Genomic DNA, 24836 nt, shown 5'->3' with positions numbered 1-24836 from the left:
GAGAAAGAAAGAGAGACACTGACTCTGGCCTTTGACTTTCCACCTCGTGGGGTAGTAGTCCATGCCAATTAGATCTAAAGGCAAGATAAAATAACTCCAGCTGATACTTTTGGATATACATACGCATAGAAAGACTCAATCCCTTAATTGTCACTAGCTAGAGTTAGTTTATGTTAGGGGTTGGCAATCTACAGACCATGAACCAAATCTAGCCTGCCATGTGTTTTTGTATGTCCTGCAAGATAAAAGTATTTTTATATTTTTAAATTGCTGGTAGAATCTAAAGAATAATAATATTTTATGGCATGTGAAAATTAAATGAAATTCAAATTTCTGTCATACATAAACTTTTATTGCAACACAAACACACCAACTTGTTTACATGTTAGTATTGGCTGCTTTTTGCTATGAGGCATAGTTAAGTTGCAACAGAGCCTGTATGGCCTGCAAAGTCTAAAGTATTTACAGTCTGGCCCTGGTGTTTGGTGTCTTCTGGTCTTTAGCTGTACTCTTTTTGGCAATCCAAATTATGTTTTATAATTTTCATAAACTTTGGACACATGTGACCCATTTCTAGTATTCAAGGAGAGGCTTTGATGGCAAACGCTGATGCTCCTTTCTGAGAAGTGACACCAATAAAGTTGTTTTAGAGTCAGCAGATCTGGGAACAGAGTCTCCTGTTTGCAACATGGGCCAAATTAATAAACATCCAGATGGGTTACACTGTATGTCCTGCTTTGTGTTTGGAACATTTTGGTAATTATTAAATACCTTCATTAAGCACATTTGTCCCCTGTCACACTCCCAGCTTCTTTTTAATTGTATTTTCACTATTCTCCACTAAACAGTTCTGGGGATTCATCTCCACACCTTATTATGGCTAATGTCTTGCTGAGCTGTACCTGGAGGCTCACATTTAGTTGAACAGCAAGGTGGGTCAAACAAGCACGTCAAAAAAAATTCTCTAATAAAGATTTTCCAAGGGGCTATGAGGTCTTTATTCAACCTATTGCTGTATCCCCAAAATGGCTTTCTATTGCCTTGTTTCTCTTTAAGGATTCATCCTTTTTACTGATTTTAGCATTAAATTATTTTCTGTTTTTTTTTTCTTTCTTTTTATTAATCCACTTGGTTACAACTTCAGGTATGTCTCTTCTTAGTCTTTATAGAAACAAAAAAGCAATAATTTTTAACTGATTTAAAAAACAACTTTATTGAGCTATAAGTGACATACAAAGAACTACTCATATTTAATGTCTACAGTTTGATGAGTTTGGACATATGCAAACAATCATAGCCACAATCAAGGTAAAAGACATATCTAACACCTTCCAGAGTTTCTTTGCGTCCCTTTGTTGTTTTTCTTTTTTTAATGGGGACTCGTTGTTGAATGGGCACAAAGTTTCAGTTGTGTGAGATGAATAAGGCCTCGAGATATGCTGTAGAGCACAGTCCACTAGTTAACTGTTCTGTACTGTGCACTTAATTATTTTGTAAAGCGGGTAGATCCCCTGCCAAGTGCTCTTAGCACACGTTTGCACACACACACACACACACACACACACGCACGTGCACACACACACATACCCCCCCCGAGATTTTTTATGCGTAAACTCAGCAGGATGAAGGAAGGCAGAAAGCTGACAATAACCTGATTTTCTGTTGTGATGACTGGGATGCGCGCCTCACCCTCATGGTTATTTGAGTTTCAGCACAAGTGTCTATATTTTTGCATGTGTTAGTTCATGACATCTCACCTGCCGGAGGTTATACAATGCACCCTTAAAAAGCAGCATCAACATAGCTCACATGGAGCCCCAGGAAGTATTATGCAATACCAAATTAGGGAAATTCCTTTTTGACTAAATCTCAGCTGCATTTTGTCCTGTTCTACATTTTTATGGAACTGACTGTCCAGTTAATGTATGATTTCTCCAGTTTGCTTGAAATGTGTGAGAGAGACAGGGCTCATCGAGCTGACAGGATCCTGAAACACTTTGACATCAGTTGTTTCGGCTGAGTCAATTTGTTATAATCCTAATATTAGTTGACATCACGTGTGAATATATTATGGGGGGGAATAGCCTACAAGCTGACATAGTCCTGATCTAGAAACTTCTCTGGGCACAAGAATTCCACTGGAATCTATCTATTGCAATTTTTCTCAGCCTAAGGAGTGAATGTGTTGACATGCACATGCTTGTTCACCTGGCCAACATTTACTGAGTGCCCATGATAAGTTAAGGTCTCACAGATAATTAAGACATCTTTAATCCCCTCAAGGTGTTCAGAGTCTGGTATAGAGACAGACTTGTAAATCATACTACAAGTGTGTGTAACACATGCTATGACAAATGTGTGGACATGTGGACAAAGACTTATTAGAGAAGGGAATAATGCTAAGAATCAGGGATGGGTAGGAGTGACCAGGAAAGACATCCCAGTACAGTCAGAGGGGTGGATAGCAGCTGGCTTCTAAAGATCTCTTCTGCCACATGCATGGGCCATACCTCACAGTGTTCCTGTCCTTGATGCAGTCTCCAGCCCTTGAATCTGGGCTAGCCCTTTGATTAGCAATGGTTAGTAAACCATGGCGGAATCGATGCTGTATGACTTCTGAGGCTAGATCTTAAGAAAACTTACACCTTCCATCTGGGCCTCTTAGAACTCTTGCTTTTGGGATGTTCCCTCTTGGAACCCATCTCATAAGTGTACCTGCTTGAGGCCCCCAGGTTGCAAGAAGCCTGAGCCATGTGGAGAGACCCAGAGGGTGAGACATGACTCTGGGAGGAGAGTCTGGGGAGCCTCATGTCTAGGCTCCAGATATTTTAGAAGTGTGTCTTCTAGCCCTGGCCACCTTGGATGAAGCCACATAGAGCCAGGCCCTTCTGAAATTCATGATCCTGAAAAATGTGAGTCAAATGAAAGATTGTTTTATGCCACCAACTTATGTGGTAGTTTGTTACATAGCAATGAATGACTAGAATAGAGAGTTTATGTGCAAAATACAGAGGTATGAAAAAGTCAGTTCTAACCTGGAAATAGCAAGTAGTTTAGTAGCTTCGTAAGGCTGGAGAGACAATGCTAGAAGAAATATATTAGTTAGAACATTCGCAGTCACTAGTGTGGAAACTCTAGCTCAGTCGAAGTCCGGAGGTGGAGCTCACCACAAGCATGAGAGGGACAGATGGTTCACTGAGGCCTTAGGTGCGTCGCCTTTAATCCTCTCCCTCTGTTTCTCTTCCTCCCCCTCCTTGTTTTCCTTCCTCTCCCTCACTTCCTCTCTCTTTCTGTCTCCCTCCATCTCCTTCTCCGTCTCCCGCCTCCAACACCGTCCTTGTCACTCTTTTCCTCATAGTGGGGAAAATGACAAGAAACAGTTTCCGACTCACTTGATTGTCCTGTCTGATCCTCTTTCTGTCAGCTCCACACTGAATAATCCAAGAGGAAGCCTCTTATTGGCTCAGCATGGTTCGTTTGTCCATCCCTGGATCAAGCACTGTGACTAGTAATGTTAGACGATAGTTGTTCACTACAGAGAGAAGAGGAAGAAGAAATATATTTCAGCAGAGGTCCGTTATGAAAAGTATTACATTCGGGATATAGTCAGATGTTTACCAGAGTGTTATGTAGTCACTTTAGTTTGTGATTGATTAGATGTGTTCTCTTGGTTATGTTTTTGCCAAAGCTGCACGTATTTCTTTATTTCTATACTTTGCCTTATTTTGTTTTTACTAAAAAATGTGATGATGCTTTTCTTTTTGTGGGAGAAAATATTGATACATTATAAACATTCATTTTTCTTTCAATTGTTCAGAGACCCATACTGTCTCATTTAGCCTCTATGAATACAGTTTCAAGATACATAGTAAGGTAGTCTATAGCTATGGTTATCAATTCCTTGATGCATTCATTTATTTGCTAAATATTTAATAAAATAGTCCTTTCCTAGATTAGATGGGTAGACAGACAGACAGACAGACAGATAGATGCTATTGGCCTTGAGTTTTCCAGTGATCGAAATAAGTGGGAATGCACACACTAAGACAGTCAATTACACTAGTTTTGAATTTCTACAAAGGAGAACATAAAATTGAACCTTTTTCCAGCAATTAAAAAAAGACCTTTCTCATAGGAATCTTCATGTAGAAGACCCCAAAAGAGAAAGAGCGACAACACTGTCTTAAGTACATCTAAGTTACTAAAAAAGATCAGAAATTTTCTGAAACAAATAAGAGGCAGCCCCTCCTTCCCTCAGTCACTTTCACAATAGTGTAAGAAAAAGATGTAATCATGAAAAATAGCTGTCTCTGAATAATTGTGATTATGATGTAGAATTGTATGTTTATTAACTGTGCGCTTCTCAAGGGTGGGACTCTCTCTAATGTATCTCCAGGATTTAATGGCCAGGTAGACAGGTCAGGCAGACATCGAAGGGATTTTAGCTTGGAGTAATAGATGACAATTAGCTGTGGAAATGGAAAAAAGTACTATAATGTTTTGGGAAAAGCACTGAATGAGAACAAAACGGATCTTTTTTTCCCAACTCTTGCTCTCATAAACTATATGGCACGGGACAAGTTATTCTTCCACTCCAAGGTCCCACTGTCTCATCGTTAATATAGTAACATAAGTCAATGAGACTTCTAAGATCCCTTTTAGCTCTCAGATCTTATGAATCTGTGTATTACGCATCTAAATTGATGTGCTCGGAGACCCTGGGGTGAGTTACGCACTATTACTAAATCCTTCTGGACAGTGGATTAAAAACAATATCCATTCAGGGTCTAGAAGTGTGACAGTGAACTCTGTATAATCAGGTTCTGTTTTACTCTGTGGTTTATACTTAGATTTCATCTACTCATTTTGAAAAGCAGTGGAAAAGACAATAGGGTTTCCACCTTCATGGAGCATACAGTTGGGTGGCGGAGACAGAAAAAATAAGACAGACAAATAATGAAATAACTGTGCACTGGGATACATGCTATGAAGAAGAAAGGGGCACTGAAGTCCGCGTAGTGTCACAGACGAGGAGAGCTTAGAGTGGGCATGGTCAGAGACCTCAGCTTTGAGTTGTTGACATTCAGCTGAGACCTAGACCTGAGGGATAAGATGAACAAGGGGAGAGACATTCAGGTAATTAAACAGCCAACACAATGAGACTAGAGACAAATCAGTATATCAGAGGACCCAAAAACAATTCTCCGTGTCTGGTAAAAAGGAGTGAGATGAAGAGACGCACAAGATGAGCTTGGTAGGAGCCGTGACCTTGGAGTCCCGATCTAACGGATTATCTATTATTTAACTTCATTGATACAGTTTCTTAAGCAAATAATAATAATAATAATAATAATAATAATAATAATAATGATGATGATGATGATGATGCATGGCAAATATAAACTTAATTCTTAGTATTTGCCAGGTACTATCCTAATTGCCATTCATATATTAATTTACTTAATCTCCATAACACCCTGTGAGGTGGGAACTGTTTTTATCCCATTTTACAGATAAGGAATCTGGACAAAGAGAGGTTAAGTAACTTACAGAAGATCACACAGCCAGAATGTTTTTAAGCTAGAGTCATAGGCAGCCTGACTATAGAGCCTATATTCTTAATGAATGTGCAGGATGGATGTGTTTTATACCTTGAAGGTTTCAGGTGCTTGACTTGTGTAGACTGAAAACATTTCAAAAGTGATTTGGATTTCTTTTTTCCTTGCTTTTGAAGAAGCACTGCTTGACATGGTATAACTGTGCATGAAGGGTTTGTAGATGCTATGAGCCTGGGTCCTTCAAAATAAAAAGTGCACCCCTTAAAAGAACAGAGTAGGGAGCAAGGGGGCTGCTAATGATATTTGAAAGACTGATTTAAAAAATAAAAAATCTCATGACACACTTATCCTGTGTCTTCAGACTCAGTGAAATTAACCTCAGCTAAAGCTCTATTTGTATTTTTATGGACAAGTTATTTCAGTTAAAATAACTGAACCAGATCTGCTAGCAGAGATAGTGAAAATTCTCTGTGCCTCTATTTTCACACCTGTGATACGGGGAAGATTAGCTATCTATGTGTAATGATAAATAGATAGGTTAGATAGATAGATAGTCACCTAGCTAGCTAGCTAACTAGATATGAAGTGACAGAGATGATAGCTGATAGCTAATGATAGATAGATAGATAGATAGATAGATAGATAGATAGATAGATAGATAAATAGATAGATAGATATAAATTATAAGAGAAGGTATCTAATGGCACTGCTATTATTAATATGCCAAGCAAGCAATAATGACAGTTAACATATATATTGAGTATGTCCTGTGTGTCAGTTTTGTTTCAAGGACTTTATATGAATTCTTTTCATCCTTTTAACAATTCCATGAGTTATGTACAGTTGTCCCCATTTTACGAATGAGGACCCTGAGTTACAGAGTAACTCATTCAAGGTCATAGAATTGATACATAGTGGTGTCAGGATTCACACCCACCGAATCCACCTGTAGTCTGTTCTCCTAAACATTACTCTATACTCTCCCGTATACATGTCTGAATTAGACCTGCTTTATTGCTGTCAGGAAAGACTTGTCCCTTTTGCTTTTCCTAACCTCACTATACACAGTGTAGCAACACTGAATAATATTTCTGATAGCTGTCAAAGAGAGTAACCAATTAAAATGGAAGAAAATGTCAGTTCCCTCTTTGCAGGGGAAATTCTTAAAATAACATTTTATGTCACCTCTCTGACTTTGCATTTAAAGAGGCAGCCAGACATCTGGGAAGAAGTCAGTCTTTTATAAGGCATCCTAAGTTAGGTGCTCACATCCTGTGTACCCACAAAACTTTCTCTCTCCTGCCTCCACAGCCCTACCCGGAGCCATTTAATGGCCAGATGATGGGGGGTTACACTCAGACGCTACTGCTTATTAGCTGTGAGACTATGGACATTCTTGTTCAGTACCTCAGTTTTTTCACCTGTGAAATGGAGTAATAATTCCTATGACTTAATTCCTATCACATAAACCTTGCTTATGTAAAATGTTAGCACAGTACTGGACAATTTGCAAATGCTCTTCGAATGTCATTGTCTTTAGTTCCTATAGTGAGCCATCTCTCCATTGTCCATAGATAAGTTAAATTTCCAATTCCACCTGGAATTAAAGTATGTTAATCTGGAATGACAAATGGGAAATGCTCTTAAAAGTAATATCTATTTCCTTTCATTATTCCAGAACCAAGCAAATTTCCCTCTGCCTTTCACTGGCTCTAAAATATTGAGATTATTCTTTGATCCTGGGAGATGCAGATTTATATGAGAATTGGATTGGGGTCATAGAGAGTATTTTCTGATCATTGGGGATATTCACCGTCTCCCTTGCTTTCCCATATGATTTTATGAAAGTTGATCATATTTTATATAAGTAATAAATCTTCAATTTACCATGTGAGACACATTTGAAAACAGTAATCTAATGGTACATGTTTTCATGTAAATTCCTCTTGTTTCTTGATTAACTAGGTGCTGACCAAGCCTACTGTGTATTTTGTCAGTCATTAATAGTCCTTACTTCTGTGTTTTTGAAAGACTTTCTTGTTACTTTGAGTAATAAGACTGATAATTCCTTAAACTAAGAGCTTTTTAAATATATATATTCCTGGGCCCTGCTCTTAGAGATTCTAATTCAGTAAATCTGAGATCAGATGTCTATGTTTTTGAATATCTGCATAGGTGATTCTGATAATATGCCTTGTTTTGGAACTGCAAAAATATATTCCAGTTATAAAGGTTTCGATTAACATGTGTCCAGTCTACATTCGTAGTCTACTCTTGTATGCTCTGTTCTTTTTCTATGTTGTAGGCACATCAAATTAAAAATTCTCAGATATGCTCTCTCTTCGTGTGCTGTTTCCTTATTTTTTCATGATGGAACAATTTTTTGTTTTTAATTTTTCAATCGAAGTTGACATTACAATATTATCTTAGTTTCAAATGTACAACATAGTGATTAGACATATGAAGTGATCACCTTGATAAATCCAGTGCCTATCTGACACTGTACATAGTTATAATATTATTTGCTATGCTGTACTTTACATTCCCATGACTGTTCTGTAACTACCAATTTATACTTCTTAATCCCTTTCCCTTTTTCACTTACTTCCCAACCCCCCTCCCATCTGGCAACCATCAGAATGTTCTCGATATCTATGAGTTTGTTTATTTTGTTCTTTACATTTCACATATAAGTGAAATCATATAGTATTTGTCCTTCTCTGTCTGACTTACTCTGCTCAGCACAATACCCTCTAGATCCATCCATGTTGTTGCAGATGGCAGGATTTCATTGTTTGTTATGACTGAGTAATATTCCATTGTATATATGTACCACCTCTTTTCTCTGTTCATCCATTGATGGACATCCAGGTTGCTTCCATATCTCTGCCATGTATGGATGCACATGTCCCTTTGAAGTAATATTTTGTGTTTCTTTGAATAAATACCCAGAAGTAGGATTATTGGGTCCTCTGTCTCTTGGGTTAGCCTTTGTTTTAAAGTCTATTTTATCTGGTTTAAGTATTTCTACCCCAGCTTTTTTTTTCCATTTTCATTTTTTTGAAATACCTTTTTCCATTTCTTTACTTTCAATCTGTGCGTATCTTTTGATCTGAAGTGAGTCTCTTGTAGGCAGCATATGTAAGAGTCTTATTTTCTTATCAATTTAGCCATCCTCTGTTTTTTGATTAGACCATTTAATCCATTTACTTTTAAAGTAATTATTGCTAGATATGTAGTTGTTGCCATTTTATTATTCATATTTTCAATTTTTGTTTTCTTTTTAAAGAAGTCCCTTCAACATTTCCTATAATACTAGCTTGGTGGTGATGAACTCCTTTAGTGTTTTCTTGTCTGGGAAGCTCTTTATCCTTTGATTCTAAATGATAGCTTTGTTGGGTCTTGGTTGTAGGTTGCTACTTTTCATCACTTTGAATATGTTGTACCAATACCTTCTGGCGTACAAAGTTTCTGTTGAGAAATCAGCTGACAGTCTTATGGGAGCTCCCTTGTAGGTAACTAATTGCTTTTCTCTTGCAGCTTTTAAGATTCACTCTTTGTCTTTAACCTTTGGCATTTTAATTATGATGTGTCTCTTTGGGTTCATCTTGTTTGTGTCTGGTTACACTTCTTGGGCTTGAATGCCTATTTCTTTTGCCAGGTTAGGAGAGTTTTCTATCATTATTTCTTCAAATAGGTTTTCAATTTCTCACTCTCTCTTCTCCTTCTGGTACCCCTACGATATTGTCCCAGAGGCCCCTTAAACTATCCTTGTTTTTTTTCTATTTGCTGTTCTCCTTAGGTGTTTTCTGCTTCCTTATTCTAATTGTTGATTCGATTCTCTGCTTTGTGTAATCCACTGTTGATTCCCTCTAATGTATTCTTTATTTCAGTTATGTTCTTCACTTCTAATTGGTTCTTTTTTATGTTTTATAGCTTCATTTTTATATTTCCTATCTCTTTGTTGAAGTTCTCACTGAGATCATTGAGCATATTTATAACCAGTGTTTTGAATTCTGCATCTGGTAGATTTCTTGTTTCCATTTTGTTTAGTCCTTTTTCTAGAACTGTATTCTGTTATTTCATTTGGGACATGTTTCTTTGTCTCCCTATTTTGGCAGCCTCCCTGTTTTGTTTCTGTGTGTTGGGTAGAGCTGCTGTGTTTTAGTAGAGTGGTCTATGGGGCCCAGTACATTCTCTCTGGTCACTTGAGCTGGGTGCTCCAGGTATGTTCTTTGTATGGTGTGCGTGTGCTCTCCTGATGTAATTGAGCCTTGGTTGCTGTTTGAACATCAGTGAGAGAGGTTGAGTCTTGGGCTGATTCGTTGTGAGGTCTGGCTTTGACTACAATGGATGAGCTGTTTTGCAGGGTTGACCCTAAGGAGCCCTTTGGATGTATTGTCCCCAGAGGCAGCTAAGTGGTGCCCCTGCTTTGCCTGAAGCAGGTAGCCAGACCAGCCCAGGGACCTCCTGGGAGGGGCCCTGCTGTAGGCCAAGTTCAGCCATAACCTGTGCCCCGCCAGGAGCCCCCTGGCATGAGCTACCAAGCGTCCGCAGATGGCTGCTACTCGTGCTGGGCTTGGAGGTACCTCAAGAGGCCAAGCCGCAAACCGAGGCTGGCTGCTGCTAGTGCCGGGCTTGAGTCTGCTCAGCAAGAAGTACTGGGCTTGCCGACACCAGTGGCTGCTTGTTAGGAAATTCTACAGGATGAGCCAAGCCAGGCTGCTTTTATGGAAAATCCACTGGAAGTGGCTTGCGTGAGCCCACAAGTCTGGAGGGTTGGGGTTTCAGTGAGTCACTTGGGCAGGTGACTGATCAATGTCAGCCTAGTTGATGGAGCTCAGATATGGCAGCCGCCTGTATCTGCATGCCAGGAGGAGGTGCTCAACAAAGGAGCAGTGGCCTCTGCCAGCACTTCCGTCAGGAGAAAGCCACCCCTCCAGCCCTCGCCTTGAAGCCCGACAACTCATTTCTTCCCTGTATGTCCCTGGTCCCTTCTGAGCTTTTGCCCCAATGCTGGAGCTCAGAGCAAGTGAGACTGGCAGTGGGTAAGTCGTGCATGGGCCCTTTAAGAGGAACTCTTGGGACTCCAGCTGCCCTCTATCTCAGCCACAATCTCCACTGGTTTTCACACAGAAGTTTGGGGTGCTCCTCTTCCCGGCACTGGGGCTCTGTGCTAGGGAACCTGGTGTGGGGCTGGGACCCTTCGCTCCCTGGGGAGACTTCCACAGCTGAGCTATCACTCCAGATTTTTCTTGGCCACATGTAGATGTGGGATCAGCCTATTCCACATCTCCACCCCTCCTCCTTATCTCAATGTGGCTTCTTCTGTGTGTCCCCAGTTGTAGGACTTTTGTCCAGCTAGACTTCAGGCAATTCTCAATAATGGCTGTTATGTAGTTGAGTTGTAATTTTGATGTGGTCTTGAGAGGAGGCAAGCACAGCATTTACCTTCTATGCCATCTTGACCAGAAATGTGTGTTGTTTCCTTTGCTTTAAAAAAATAATATTTTCATTCTGTTGGTTGAGGAAACTATTTCTTATCCTTATAGATTCAGCTCTGGTATAACCCTGTCTTGGTTACCTTCTCTGATGCTCTAGCCTAGTGGTTCTCAAAGCGGGGTGACTTTGTCTCCCTCTCCCTTTAAAGACAATTGATAATGTCAGAAGATATTTTTGGTTTTCATAATTCGGGAGAGTGGTGCTGTTGGCATCTAGTGGGTAGAGGCCAGCGATGCAGCTAAACATTCCACAATATAGAACAGCCCTCACCATAAGGAATCATCTAGCCCAAAATGTCACTAGCTGTAGGCCGAGTTCAGTGTTCCTTTTTAATTTTCCTCCTCAGTAATTCTAATTTATTACTTATCAAACTTAATTTTTTATGACCTATTTTTCTATCCGCCCTAGTAGCCTGTTATGTCCTCGGACAAGGGATTGTCTTTTTCATCTCTGTTTCCTTATAACCAGTAGATTGGTCTGTGGGTGTGTATGCGTATATGTATAAACCTCAGTGATTTATTTATACTCATTATCTCTCTTTTCTCTGCTTCTGTCCTTGATATGTATTTGTATATACCATTGTATGTGTGTATATACACATGAAGTATATGTATATATACACATGATATATACATGATATATTATACACACACCAATATATTGAGGAAAATACATGGGTAAATATCTCCTTGAATATATAACTGAATTTATAAATACACTCATATGCACTGTTTTGTTGTAGGCAGATGGGCTAACCCAAGATTTAGATAGATTCATGGACTCTGGTTGGAGGTGACATGTTACTCCAGCCTGAAAAGCATAATATCAAGTCATCAATCACCAACTGCAGAGTCAACCTCCTGAGAAAAAAAGTTCCATTTATCGTTTGCCAATTGGAAGGAATACAATTGACTAGAACCAGCTGGCTTTGGCCTCTCCAAAAGGCTGTGACCCATTTAATCAGTTTGGAATGCATCCATAACTTTGAAGATGGATCAGGAAGGATGGCAAGCATGGACAAAGTCAGCTAAGACTAGCAATCTCCCCATTTAAAATGTTTGATGTAAGAGACACATGATTAAAAAAGAAAAAGCTATGCGAGTGGGGTCAGGGGTAAGGGTAGGAAGATGAGTCATTCTTTATGATTTTGAAAACTGACAAACTATGTTTAGTTTGGAAAGACCTAAAAAACCTCACATAACTCAGCTTGTGCTTCATTTCATCAACAGTGTTGGGAAATAATGAAATCTGCAGTTCCTGCTTTCTATCTGTCATCTAAGTCATTCCAGGGACAGTAATCCTGGGCAGTGTCTTTCAGTTGGAGCCATTTCCCTCGAGAGATGGAGTTATTAATAAGATATACATTGAAAGCTCATATACTTTCTCCTACCTGTTTTTGATTTTTCCCCTTCCTAACGCGATTTCACCAATCTGTTGGAGACTGGACAAACAACGGACAGCTCATGCTTTCCAAATGTGCTCCCCGAATTGAAATGCCAATACCATGTGCAGAGTTCAGGTCTGGGAGATTGGAAGTAATCTTTTACTTTTGTATGGGATATTCCCTCCTGAAGAGTACGTATTATAACATTTGTGTTGTCTTATCCTTACCTCACTGTTCTGATTCACTTTCCATAACCCAAAATGGCAACCCCTCCATAATTTTAAATTTGAGCATCTTCTTTCTTCTCATGCCTTTAGTGCTCATTTTCTTTAATACCCCAATTTAATATTTCTAGAAGCCCACTAAGACTTAGGATCCACTGATACTTCATTTTACTGTCATTCCGCCCCTGATGACCTCACTTAATCAGCATTGATTCCAAGGTCCGTCACCCAGACCCTTCGTTCCCCCTCTACTGTTTTTTCCCTTTGTCGTATCACCTGGCTGGACACCCACCTTGCTTAATGCCAGCTGCCTTCCTTTTCCACTCATAGAGCTGAACGGCTGAAGGTGTTGGGAGATAATTGCCCCCTCCCAGTGTCCCTCTGCCCCCAACACCCCACTCCCTCACATGCACAGTCACATCTGTGTTTATTAGCCTCCTTTTAAATTTATGACTGTGACCTTGTGACTCTTAACGCTGTTTCCAAATCAAACTCAACTCTCTAGACCAGGGGTTTGGCAAATGTTTTCTGGAAAGGGCCAGATAGAAAGTATTGTAAGCTTTTGGGGCCATACGTTTTTTGTCACAATTTAGTCATCTAGCAGGAAAGCAGCCATACATGAATGGATGTGGCTGTCCTCCAACAAAAGTGTTTACAAAAACAAGCAGTGGGCTGGATTTGGCCCACGAGCTGTAGTTTTATTAGCGTGCTCTAGACCAGTCTTCCACTATCCTGGATGACTATTTAAATCTCGCTTTCCTCAAACCTTCTACACTCACTCCTCACCCCATGCCAAATCTTTACTATTACCCATGCTCTCTGATTTATGAAAACAACAAAAGGAATTAGAAAGAAAGAATTGGATCTTCTCTCTTCTCTGGATATGAGCTCATTTTACTCTATGTTCCCCCCTACCACTGGATGAAACATCCATGCGGCTCTCTGAGGCCAACCCCTCCCTCCGTGCCCGGGATTCCATCTTCTCTCCTCTACTTAAGGGGAAATTCCAGCAATCCTCTAACTATGCCATGATAGCTGCCATCTTAAAAAAAAAAGAAAGAAAGAAAAAGAAAAAACGAAAATCCATTTCTTGACCTCACAGTTCTCTTTAGCTGCGACCCCGTTTCTCTGCCCCGCTTCTAGCAGACCTCAGTGAGTTATTTATACTCATAACTCCCTTCTCTCTCCTTCTGTTCTTTCTTGAACCCACTGCCATCAGATTATATCCCCACCATTCCACAACAGCGACTCATTCCAGCTGATTTACCCCAGTTACTTTCTCATTGTCCTCGCTAATGGTTATTATTAGTCTGCAGCCCAGAAGCATTTAAGAAAATCGATAATTGCATCCTGTTTGCCGTATCGCCTTCTGGTGGGTTCTAGGAGCTCTCTGTCTTGTTGCCTCCTTCTCTCTGGATGTTCTTCTCTGGCTCATGATTTCATGATCTGCAGGTTAAATGCTACCTTCTCAGAGACCTTCCCTGATCACCTTATATAACACAGCAGCCCTATCACAGTGTTTCCTATCTCTTTTATCTGCTTTATTTTCTCCATAGCACTGATCACCATAAAACTCATCTGATACTTACTTGTGTTTATGTTTATTGTCTTTGCTTTGCCACTAGAATGTAAGCTCTGTGAGTACAGGATAGTGTTCTGTTCATCGTTGTATTTCTAATACCTAGACCATTTCTGGCACCAAGTAGACACTCAAACAATAGTTGCTGAATGAAGAGATGAACCTTTTAAAATCCTTCTATGTCACATGAGATACTAAGTCTCTTCTTGAGTGTATTATCCTCATTTTTTTTCTGCAGGGAAGCTTAATGGGCAAAGTGGCCGAATCATCTGTGCAAGATTACATGGCAGGTGAGAAGCAAGCATGCAAAGAAAGGTACATTTCACCACTTTTTTTTGTTTTTTTCTGAGATGGCCATATAGCCTTTCCTTAACACCCTGCTTATGAAAGCCTTGCAGAAGCCTATCTCATTCCACTGACGAGGGGCTCCGTCTGTTTGAATATTCCAAGTTCATGTTTTCTCTGCATCCCCACTCGATCTGATCAAGGATTCTATATTTCTGCCACAACTGTTAAATCTCACCTTAAAAAAAAAATGCATGCCTGAATTTTCAGAAGCTATTTCTGCTGCCTTTATTTTCATTGTCCACCATATAAACTATTTCTCTTAGTACCTAAAAGATGCTATGCCTTTGCTGGGACATTCTCCACTGTCCTCAAGTTGTTAGTTCTTTTCTGTGTTTACGATCTGCATCATGCTATTCAGCACTATTCTGTCTGCCTAATGATGGGGCATGTCTTATTTATCTCATTTCCTCTCAAGCTTTTAATGAAGGAATTCATTTTTTTTAGTCAGGCACTATACTTGGCATTTTACCTGTATGATTTCGTTGAATCTTCACAATGCTATAAAATAAGTATATGTGCATTTTATACGTCAAGAGAACGAGGATGAGTGTGATAATATCCTCATGACATCTGCTGTTTTTATATTTTACTTATTTTTTAAATGTTATTAAGGAATAATTGACAAATGCATATATTTTAAGTGTAGAACATAATGATTTGATGCACACATGCATTGTAGAATGATTACTAAAAGCAAGATAGCATATCCGTCACCTCACATAGTTAATGTACTTAACTCTTCATCTTTTTTTTTTGTGGTGAGAATGCTTGAGACCCACACTCAGCAACTTTCAAGTATACAATATCGTGTTGGTAACTATAGTCACCATGCTGTACATTAGGTCCTCAGAACTTTTTATAACTGAAAATTTGTACCTTTTGACCTACATCGCCCCATTTTTCCCTTTCCTAGCCTCTCATAACTACCATTTAATTCGATTTTCCGTTTCTATGAAATCAGCTTTAAATTTTTTTTTTTAGATCCTGCATATAAGTGATACCATGCAGTATTTGTCTTTCTCTGTCTGGTTTATTTCACTTAGCATAATGCCCTCCAGATTTATTCATGTTGTTGCAAATGTCAGGATTTCATTTTTTTTTTTTTTATGGCTGAAAAATATTCCATTGTATATCAAAAAACAGACATTTTTCCAAAGAAGATATACAGATGGCCAATAGGTATATGAAAAGTTACCGAACATCACTAGTCATGTTGTGGGAAATGCAAAACCACAATGAGATATCACTTCACTTAAGATGGCTGTTATCAACAAGACAAGGGATAACAAATGTAGGCAAGGATTTGGAGAGAGGGAACCCTTGTGCACTGATGGTGGAAATGTAAATTGGTACAGCCGCTGTGGAAACTGTATGGGGGTTCCTTACAAAATTTAAACTATAACTACCATATGACCCACCAATCCCACTTCTGGTTACATGTCCAAAGGAAATGTAATCCATATCTCTAAGACACTTCTGCACACCCACGTTCATTGAAGCATTATTCACAATACCCAAGATAGGAAAACAACCAGAGTGTCCTTTGATGGATGGGTAAATAAAGAAAATGTGGCAACTGCAGCTTTTAAAAGTAAGAGCATGGACCACCTAAACCCACATCCGCTGACTCTAATGACCAGGCTCTTAACTACTGTGTCATGCTCACAATCATTTTGAATGAAGGAACGAAAAAATAAGCAAACAGAAGACTGAATAAAATACCACATCCATCTTCCATCATTTGATCTAGCCTGGCCTGCTGTAGAAACAGAATAATTATGTTCATTCTGTAAATAATGAGCTTGTCGGTCTTGTAGAGGGCTACAGTAATCCTACCAGATCTCTTCTGCAAAATCATCTCACCATTTGGCCGCTGCTAGAGTCTGTGCCTTCCAGCTGGTTAGTATTTCCAGCCCTCTGAACATCCAGAGGGGCCAGTGTGAGCTGCAGTGTGTGATCTGCCTGCAGTGGGTCTGAGGTCAAGGAGTGGAACTCTAGTGGCCGAGAGCCTGAGTAGCCTCAAGTGATTCTGCCTCCAGCACCCACTGGCTGTCTGCTTTTCTCCCACTGGCTTAACCTCTATGTGAATCCGTTTCTTCATTTGTAAAATGGGGTAATCATGTACCTCAAAGATTATTGATGATTGAATTAGTTAATATCATAAAGTGCTTAGGAAAGTGCCTGGTGCCTAGTAAACTCTAAGGGATTATTTGCCGAATAAACTGACTTCTCCCTGCCTCTCTTGCATCTGACTTCAGCAGTACAGCAAAAGTCACTCTGAGCTTTGTGGTGGGCGATTTTAACCTTTTCTTAGAAAGGGCACAGAGAAACAATTTCGGTTTTGTTTCCTTGGGGCTGGCAATTTCTTTAGATCAATTTGACCTGTCAATTCAGAGAAGAAAAAGGGAAAAAACTACCGAACACCTGGTCATTCAATTAAACATCACTCTGGCTGATTATTTTACTGATTGATCTGACTTGCAATTTGCCTGAGGAGATCAAAATGCCTGTTTTGGCATCACCTGGCACAGGCTGAGAAGTGACAGATGATTTTGGAATTTCAGGAAATGGAGTCTATGATGACTGTCCAATGCCGTGACTGTGGCGAAGGTCATGATTCCAGGTCACAAAAAGGAAATTGTCGGGCTAATTAGACTCCCGTTGGTGTCCAGACATTGTTATTCATGGATTTGGAGGCCTGCAGTGGTTTTGCTTTCTGTGCCTTGGCGAGTGTATCAGCTCTAGGTTTGCCTGGCTGCTGCAAAGTCATGTGGACCCAGGGGACGCGCTTGCTGTTCCCTTTGAGTACCAACAAGAAAGCTTCCCATCTGGACTTTGTCACTCTATCTTCCTCAGTGCTCCTCCCCAGTGCATGTGAGACTCAGTGACTGTGCTCTGAGCGAACACCGAAGGGGGCTGGGTAATGAATGTAGATTAAAGAGCATTGAGGCTCAGAGGCAAAATCCCACTGAGCGGCACGGGTGATCCCAAAACAAACTCACTTTTTTGGAGAACAGTATATGTAAGAAGGTCAGAGTTGCTCCTCTTTTAGTTCTTCTTAGGCAGAACTCAAGGACACTACCAACAACTGGGCGCCCCCTAGGGGGAGATTTGGCAATTTCCAGCTGAGAAATGCTTACCAGGCCAGGCACCCCCTGAAAGGATACTATAATTAGCTGCCATTAGTGGTTAATGCTGACCAGCCAATTCCTCTGTTCGTGAAACATTCCAAACTTGGAGGGCTTCATCGCCCTACCCCAAACTCAAACCAGTGCTACCCGCCGCCCCAGAGGCATCCTGGCCTCTGTGTCCAGTGATGGGGTGGCGGGGGGTGTCGGACTTCAGCAGCAAGAGTGGACAGAAGCCCGCGTGGAAGCATTCACCCATAATTCTCTTCCTTCCCTCATCTCATCTCCCTTTCTCTGAGCAAGTTTTCCCTGTCTTTCCTGCCTATTGATATGGTCACATCTCCAGCCCTGCTACTTAAGCGTGGTCCCCTGAACAGCAGCAGGGGCATCACCTGGGCCCTCGTCCAGATTATACACTCTTGGGGCCCGCCCCCAACTTGTAGAGTGAGAAGCCTCGCTTTGATAAGATCTCCAGGTGATTCGAATGCACTTTTGAAGTTTGAGAAACGCTGCGCTAGAACAGTATTTTCAAAAGAATTATTGACAGGGGGTACAGGAGTTGATTTTTAGGTAATAAGTTAGAAAATTTGGGGCTTCCCAGGAATCAGGCTTTATATAATTGTAAATGACCTAGTAATGAGGTTGTCCCTTTCCAATTCTCTTTCAATCCTTGTCCCTAGAGAGAGACTAAGTTCTGAGCTAGAGATTTTAACACTTTTACCTTGGCACCATTCTTGTTCACACAGGTAGTACAAGCTCAGCAACCTTTGGCAGCCAGTAGTGTGTAGCTCCAATTCAGCAATACTGCTTACTTTTCACTGTTTTTTTTATGCACCCTCTCTGTTTGTTATGAGTTGAGTTGTTTTTTCTTCAATGGAATTAGTACAAAGTTTAATCTAAAAACACATTTATTTCCGTTAAAAATGTGACTTGGATTCATTTGGAAATTTTAAGTAAATAATAGTAATTGTGATGCATGGATAGGGTCAAACTCCTGCACATTGTATTTCAATGACTAGAAACAAGTAAGCATCGATTTAAAGGTCTGAAATTAGAGTATAGCTTGTAGTGCTTCTTCTTGTGCTTTAATATACACTTTAACTAACTGAAGATCTGGTTAAGATGAAGATTCTGATTTGGTAGGCCTGGAATGAGCTATGGGGCTTGAGAGTCTGCTCATCAGACAAGTTCTATAATGGCGCAGGGGCACCTATCCTGCCATTTCTGTGAACAATTTGAATGACAGCGTCATAAGGGAAAGGTGTCCCAAAGGCCTTCATCAGCTGTGTGCAGAAACTCTGCTTCTAGCTCCTCCTGATCCATCCCAGCTCACTGTGGCATGGGGTCAACATTGATACTACTCATCGAGGCGGTAGTAGCCCAGATTCTCTATGTAAGTGGTTCTTAAAATCTGGTGTTTTTCAGAATCACCTCAAGTGTTTCTTAAACCACAGATTGCTGGGCCCACCAACACATTTTCTGACTAAGTAGGTCTCAGTAATGGCCCGAGAATTTGCCTTTCTAACAAGTTTCAGAAGACAATGATGTTGCTTATCCAGAGATCAGCTTTGAGAACTATTATATATAATGGACATAACCATACCCATTATATTTATCCCTCTTATGCTGGTGGTGCTGGTGGTAGAGAGCAGGCGGAAGGTCTAGTTTCCCAGATGATTATCACCTTGATTTGACTAAAGCCTTGTCATATTTTATTATGTCAATAAACTATAGATCTTTCTCGGGTTAAAAAGCAAACACATAATGGAATTAGTGGGAATTTACATGATTCTAAGGAAGTGTGGACAAGCTGCACATCCAGGCCAAGGTGCCCACAGGTTGCAATTCTCATCTCCCAGCCTGGGGTGGCATGGTGGCTCCTCCCCTTTATCCGCTTTCAGTCTCAGCTCAAGTAAACCTTCTCCCACAAAGTCTTCCCTGAGCACCAGCCTGGCTGCATTAGATGTTCCTCGTTCTCTGTGCTCTCAAAACACCTTGTGAATGATTTTACCACTGCTCTCTCATATTCTCTTATGACTGTGTGCATACATACAGGTTTGTATTTCCAGTGCCTTGCAAAATGCCTGTAACATAGTGAGAGTGGGTTAAGTGTTGAAAAAAATACATAATTAAGAGAGATGGTGCCATCTGTAATTTCAAAACCAGGCTGGTCCAGGTGGTTCACCAGATTTTTTTTTTGGCGGGGGGGTGCTGTCCTGCGCACTGCAGAATGTTTAGCAGCATCCCTGGACTCTGCCCACTAGATCTCCCGGCCCCACAAATGCGACAACCAAAAACATCTCCAGACACTCCCATATGGCCCCTGGGTGCAAAATTGCACTTGGTTGAGATAAAGAAGACCCATAATGGATATATCCATTCTTCCCTCAAGGGACATTTCAGTTGTTTCTAGTTTTTGGTTGAATATGTTCAGCCCCAAAGAATCAAATGCTGTCTCGTGCTCTCTCTCTATCTGTCTGTCTCTCTCTTTCTGCTTTTAATTTCTTTCAATTTTCTTGAGCCTGGTAATTTCTAATTGGCTGAGTAAAACAGATGCCCGGAGTTACGAGTAGCTGCAGGAGAGCCAGTGTGGGTGGGAGGACTGACCTTTGTGACGGACAGCTTTGCAGGGTGGCGGATGCATCTGGGTGTGCCTGACTCGGAAGCAACAGTGCCAGGACGCTTCTGCACCAATCTGTACTATAGTTCTTTTCCTTCTCATATTTCTCCTACCCTAATCTATCACGTAATAAGATATGTTTTCTAAGCATCCACTTTATTTTTTCAATTGTCATATAGCAATAATAACAGTGCCTAATCTAAAAAGCTGTTGTGAGTCTTAAATGAAAAAAAAAAAAATCCGTAGAGTGTTCTATCTCAAAACCTGGACCAATAAATATTAATAGCCAAATAAGTGAATTATATTTAAGGACCGGAGGAAGGCTACCATGGCTGGATGAGGGGGTGGGAGGGATGAGATGCAGTAGTGGATGAGGAAGTCAGGGGCCAGGTCGTAAAGTCTTGGAGGACAGGACAGTTTGGATTTTAAGTGTAATGAAAAGTAACTAGAGTGTTTGAAGCCAGTGTGTCACATGATCTGATTTATGCTTTAGAGAGATTTGTCTGTCTTGCAGAAAGAAGGGGGTATGAGAGGCAAGAGGCAAGGCTGGGCAACTACTGTACTCGTCCAGGTGTTAGATGATGGAACTTGGACTAGGGTTTTACCGGGACGGTGGACAGAAGTGGTCAGTGCGGGCCGTATTCTGGAGACCGTATTGAGAGGATTCGCTGAAACTTTTCTGAGCAGTGGGAAAGAAAGAAAGGAATCGGGGACGACTCTCAGGCCTCGGAGAGTGAGTGAGTAGATGCGGTGCCATTTACCGAAACGTGGAGACTCGAAAGAAGCGGGGTTCGGGAAGCTAATCAGTGTTTTTGTGTAGGCATGCAAAGTCGTGAATATTTATTAGATACATACAAAAGGATATTGAGGAAGTATAGCATCTGGAGCCCAAAGCGTAACTCAGAACTCTTCACTCCACATTGAGGAACCATGAGCACTTAGATTCTACTGAGTGCCATGCAGCTTGGGGAGACCTCGAGATGAGAGTACAGGCAGAGGGGAGTTCGCCTCTCAGTGACTTCCTGTACGCTGGGCACCGAGAAGTGAATGCTGCAGGTTTAGCTGAAGAAGGAAACTCATGCCCCTTAAGACAGCATATGAGATGTGGCAGCACCTGGGAAGAACTGCCCAAGATGGGCAGTTGGAAGGATGGATCTTATGTTCAGGACTCGACATCTAAGTCAGATTTCTGCACCAGACATGGCAGGGGAAGCAAAGCGACAGAACCATGCAAAGAGAGGCAGTGGCGTGTCTGAGCGGTAGGGAGTGAGGGTGGGTGACACGTCATCACAGACCTGATGCCTCAGCGTCGAATAAGTTCCCATTCTTGGCACAACCTCAAAGGGTAGAATGTGCCCTTCAGGTGTCCTTGGCTCTTCAAGAATGCACCGAGGAGAGCTGAAACTCCCAGGAGATAGATATGGAATAGAACACTTAACCAAATCCAAGCTGGTCAAACGAAAATAATGCAATAAGATTTGTTTCATGTGGCCTGAGATTTACACCCACTACATGCTGATTCTAATCACTGGTGATATAAATGCACTTCCCTGACTAGTTTTGTTTTGCTCGTCATTTTCCCATTCTCAGGGAATGCTTATGTTCGCCTAGTATACCAGTTTGGGAAGATGATCTTTAAAATATATATGTGTATATATTTTGCATAGTGATGAGTTAAGGAAGCATCTCTCTTCCTGGAATCATGAGCCTGACACCGTTAACACAGTGAGATCTGCTGTACATTTAATCAGAGGTCGTTAATTTGATTTTCTAAAATTAAGCAGAACATCAGCTTGTCATTAGGCCTGAGAATTACTGCATTTCTGAAGTCACTCTGCATACCCCAAAAGGGCTTTATTAGATATGAAGAATAGCAACCTACATATATATTGATGATAATGAGCATATAAATGTTCTGTAAAGAAAAAAGGGAAAAAAATCCCTGACGAGCATGCATGGTGACTCATGATGGCCAGAATTTTTTAAATTTATGATCATTACAACATGGAAAAATAATTATGAATAACAAAAATCTGTTACAATAATTAGCTGTAATGAATGCTCGTGGCAAGCTAAATGAACTGGAACAATTTAAGGCAATAGCACATAATTTGCATTTTGTCTTATGTCAGAGCATTTTATCACTAGACAGAGGAAGCGAGAAAAGGAAAGATAAAAGAGAGCTGATGGAGAGAAAGTGAAATAAACTCTTCAGCTTTCTAGATTCCCGTCTTCTAAAATAAAAGTGGAAAACGCCATGTCTTGCATTTTTTTCTTTTGCTTTATTGCCGTTTCGCAGCCATCCCAGCTTCTCTGAGGGTGTCGAGAGTGTGAGAAAGTAGACGATCATCAGTGTAGCAGACATTCAAATCTGACAAACTGGAGGTGAACCTCTACCTGCCTTTGTACACATTACAGATCATAGCAACGGACACAACTGCCCTAGGTCTCAGTTCAATTCTTAAAATGGAATAAAAAGAGATCCTGCCCGAAGTTGTGGTGAGGGGTGGATACGTTGTCTTAACCGCTGACTCTTAGTGAAGGCTTACTATCCACCTGGCATTCTCCTGGATGCCTTCATGTGAACCGAGTCATTTCATCCTCCTGACAGCCCTAATCGGTCTCTTTTACAGGTGAGAACACGAAGACACAAAGGGATGGTACACAAATAGTAAGCGATGGAATGGGATTCGGTACCCAGGCAGTTGGTCTCCAGAGCTCACCTCTGCTTGACACGGCCGCTGCTAGCCAGAGCCAGCACAGTGCCTGGGACGCAGACGAGTAAAGGCCAGGTATCACTGTTTCTCACATTACCTTTGTGGCACGTGGCAGAGTGTGCATGCACACTTATGAGTGGGTCTGGTTGTGACTAATTCAGCTCTGCAAGCTGAAGGGCAGCACTTGGGGACAGTTCTCAAATTCCCTTGGCGTAACCAGCCTTCACCGTGCGTTTTGGGACCCATGCGTTTTGAGATGACAAGGTTACTGCAAAGTGAATTTCTCAGTTGGAAGGCGACGAGCAATTTCAGAAGCGGGTTCTTTCTGACATTGAACAGTATCAGAGGGCCATCATTCATCACCTGGCCATCTTGTGGGGGCCTGGGGATGGTCTCCACTCCACCCACCCACACAAGAGCCTCTCTGACTTTCCTGGTGACCAGATTCAGGGCCTCTCTGGCGGGGCCCAGTGTGGTAGTAAGGGGCCACGGCAGGTGTCCTGGAGCAGAAGGCGGGGGTCTAATTTGCCCGTTTCCTTTTCTCTGCTTGGGCATTACCTGTAGATGAAGCTGCCCATGCACTCCCCATCTGTGTCCATGTATTTAGTGCTTTGAGAGGCACTCATTACATCCCTTCGATTTTTAGAAGTGCATGTTGAAAATAGAGCTCCGTTTCCATAACCCTATTTTGTTATTTCTTCATTTCACAGTATATCAGGAGCTTTGTCAAATGGGAATGCCTCAAACTTTCCGTGTCCAGCGGGAAAAGCTGTCATGGTTTACACTGAGTAAAAGTGTAGGAACTGCCAAGATGCAGATGAGCTGACCCTCTCCATTATGTCTCCATTATGCAGAGACATAAAATAAATGCAGAACCAAAATGAGGGATAAGTAAATATTAAGTGGGATTCCTCATCCTGTGCACTGGTCCCTTTTCCTGGATGTATGTTATTTTTCTTTAAAAAGAAACACAATGACTGAAAACCCCAGCCCACCTCTTTCTTTTCTTCCCTCATGTCCCCTGGCTTGCTCACCAGCTTCCATGCTTCTGTTAATTCTCCGGTCGTCTGCCAGCGGAAGGTTATCAAATGACTGTGCGTGGAGCTGGGAACTCTTCCCCTCCTTCCCCCCAATCCCCAGTTACTTCCCTAATCTCTTCCTGGAATCCCCCAGGACACAGGGGTGGTTTATTTCACTCTTTGTCCCTTCTCAGGATGTGCCTCCACTAGTCAGACAAACGCCTCTAGGCTGAACAGAGGCCCCCAGGAATTTGCTTCTAAAGAAGAGAGAGAACAGAAAGACAAGAGAGAGGGAAGTTCTCTTTCTGCAGCTTTTGCCTTTGGGCAGACTGCCCCAGCTCCAGCTTCCCTGGGCAGAGCCACAGGGGCTAAATTTAAGGCTCTGCATCATCTGTACCTATGGACATCAAGTCAGATAGGAAACTTGTCTGGGATTTGGATGATCTCATTCCCTGAAAGGGCATATTTGTTACCCAGTGGCTGGTAGAGTCTCATGTATGAAGTGTTTGTTTGTTTGATTCTAACTAGAAAGGATTGGGTTTCTTTAGCATGCACAGGGGTCCTTACTCACAGTTGTCGTTGGCTTCAGGCAAAACAGAAATATGGAGAAAAGAGAGCCTGGGTTGCCAATTATCTCAGGTCTCCAACATGAATTGTTTTGCTCTCATTTTCTTGTCAATTACTTTGTTAAGGGGTGGGTGGGGGAGGGAAGGAGGGAGAGAGAGAGAGAGAGAGAGAGGGAGGGGGGGGAGAGAGA

The 24836-nt window shown here is 41.3% G+C and overlaps 1 long non-coding RNA gene across 6 annotated transcripts in view; it reads left to right on the top strand.

Annotated features, from left to right (window-relative positions):
* LOC107196190 overlaps positions 1-24836 on the top strand; it is a 393663-nt gene that overhangs the window by 149601 nt on the left and 219226 nt on the right. For all 6 annotated transcript variants that reach the window (XR_003048482.1, XR_001517553.2, XR_001517554.2 and 3 more), the window contains one exon: positions 22977-23135. This is a non-coding gene — a long non-coding RNA (uncharacterized LOC107196190). The remainder of the gene's footprint in view (positions 1-22976; positions 23136-24836) is intronic.

The sequence above is a fragment of the Pteropus alecto genome, unplaced genomic scaffold (genome assembly GCF_000325575.1).
Source record: "Pteropus alecto unplaced genomic scaffold, ASM32557v1 scaffold5, whole genome shotgun sequence".
NCBI classification, from domain to species: Eukaryota; Metazoa; Chordata; class Mammalia; order Chiroptera; family Pteropodidae; genus Pteropus; species Pteropus alecto.
This window is presented reverse-complemented; position numbering and strand designations above follow the sequence as displayed.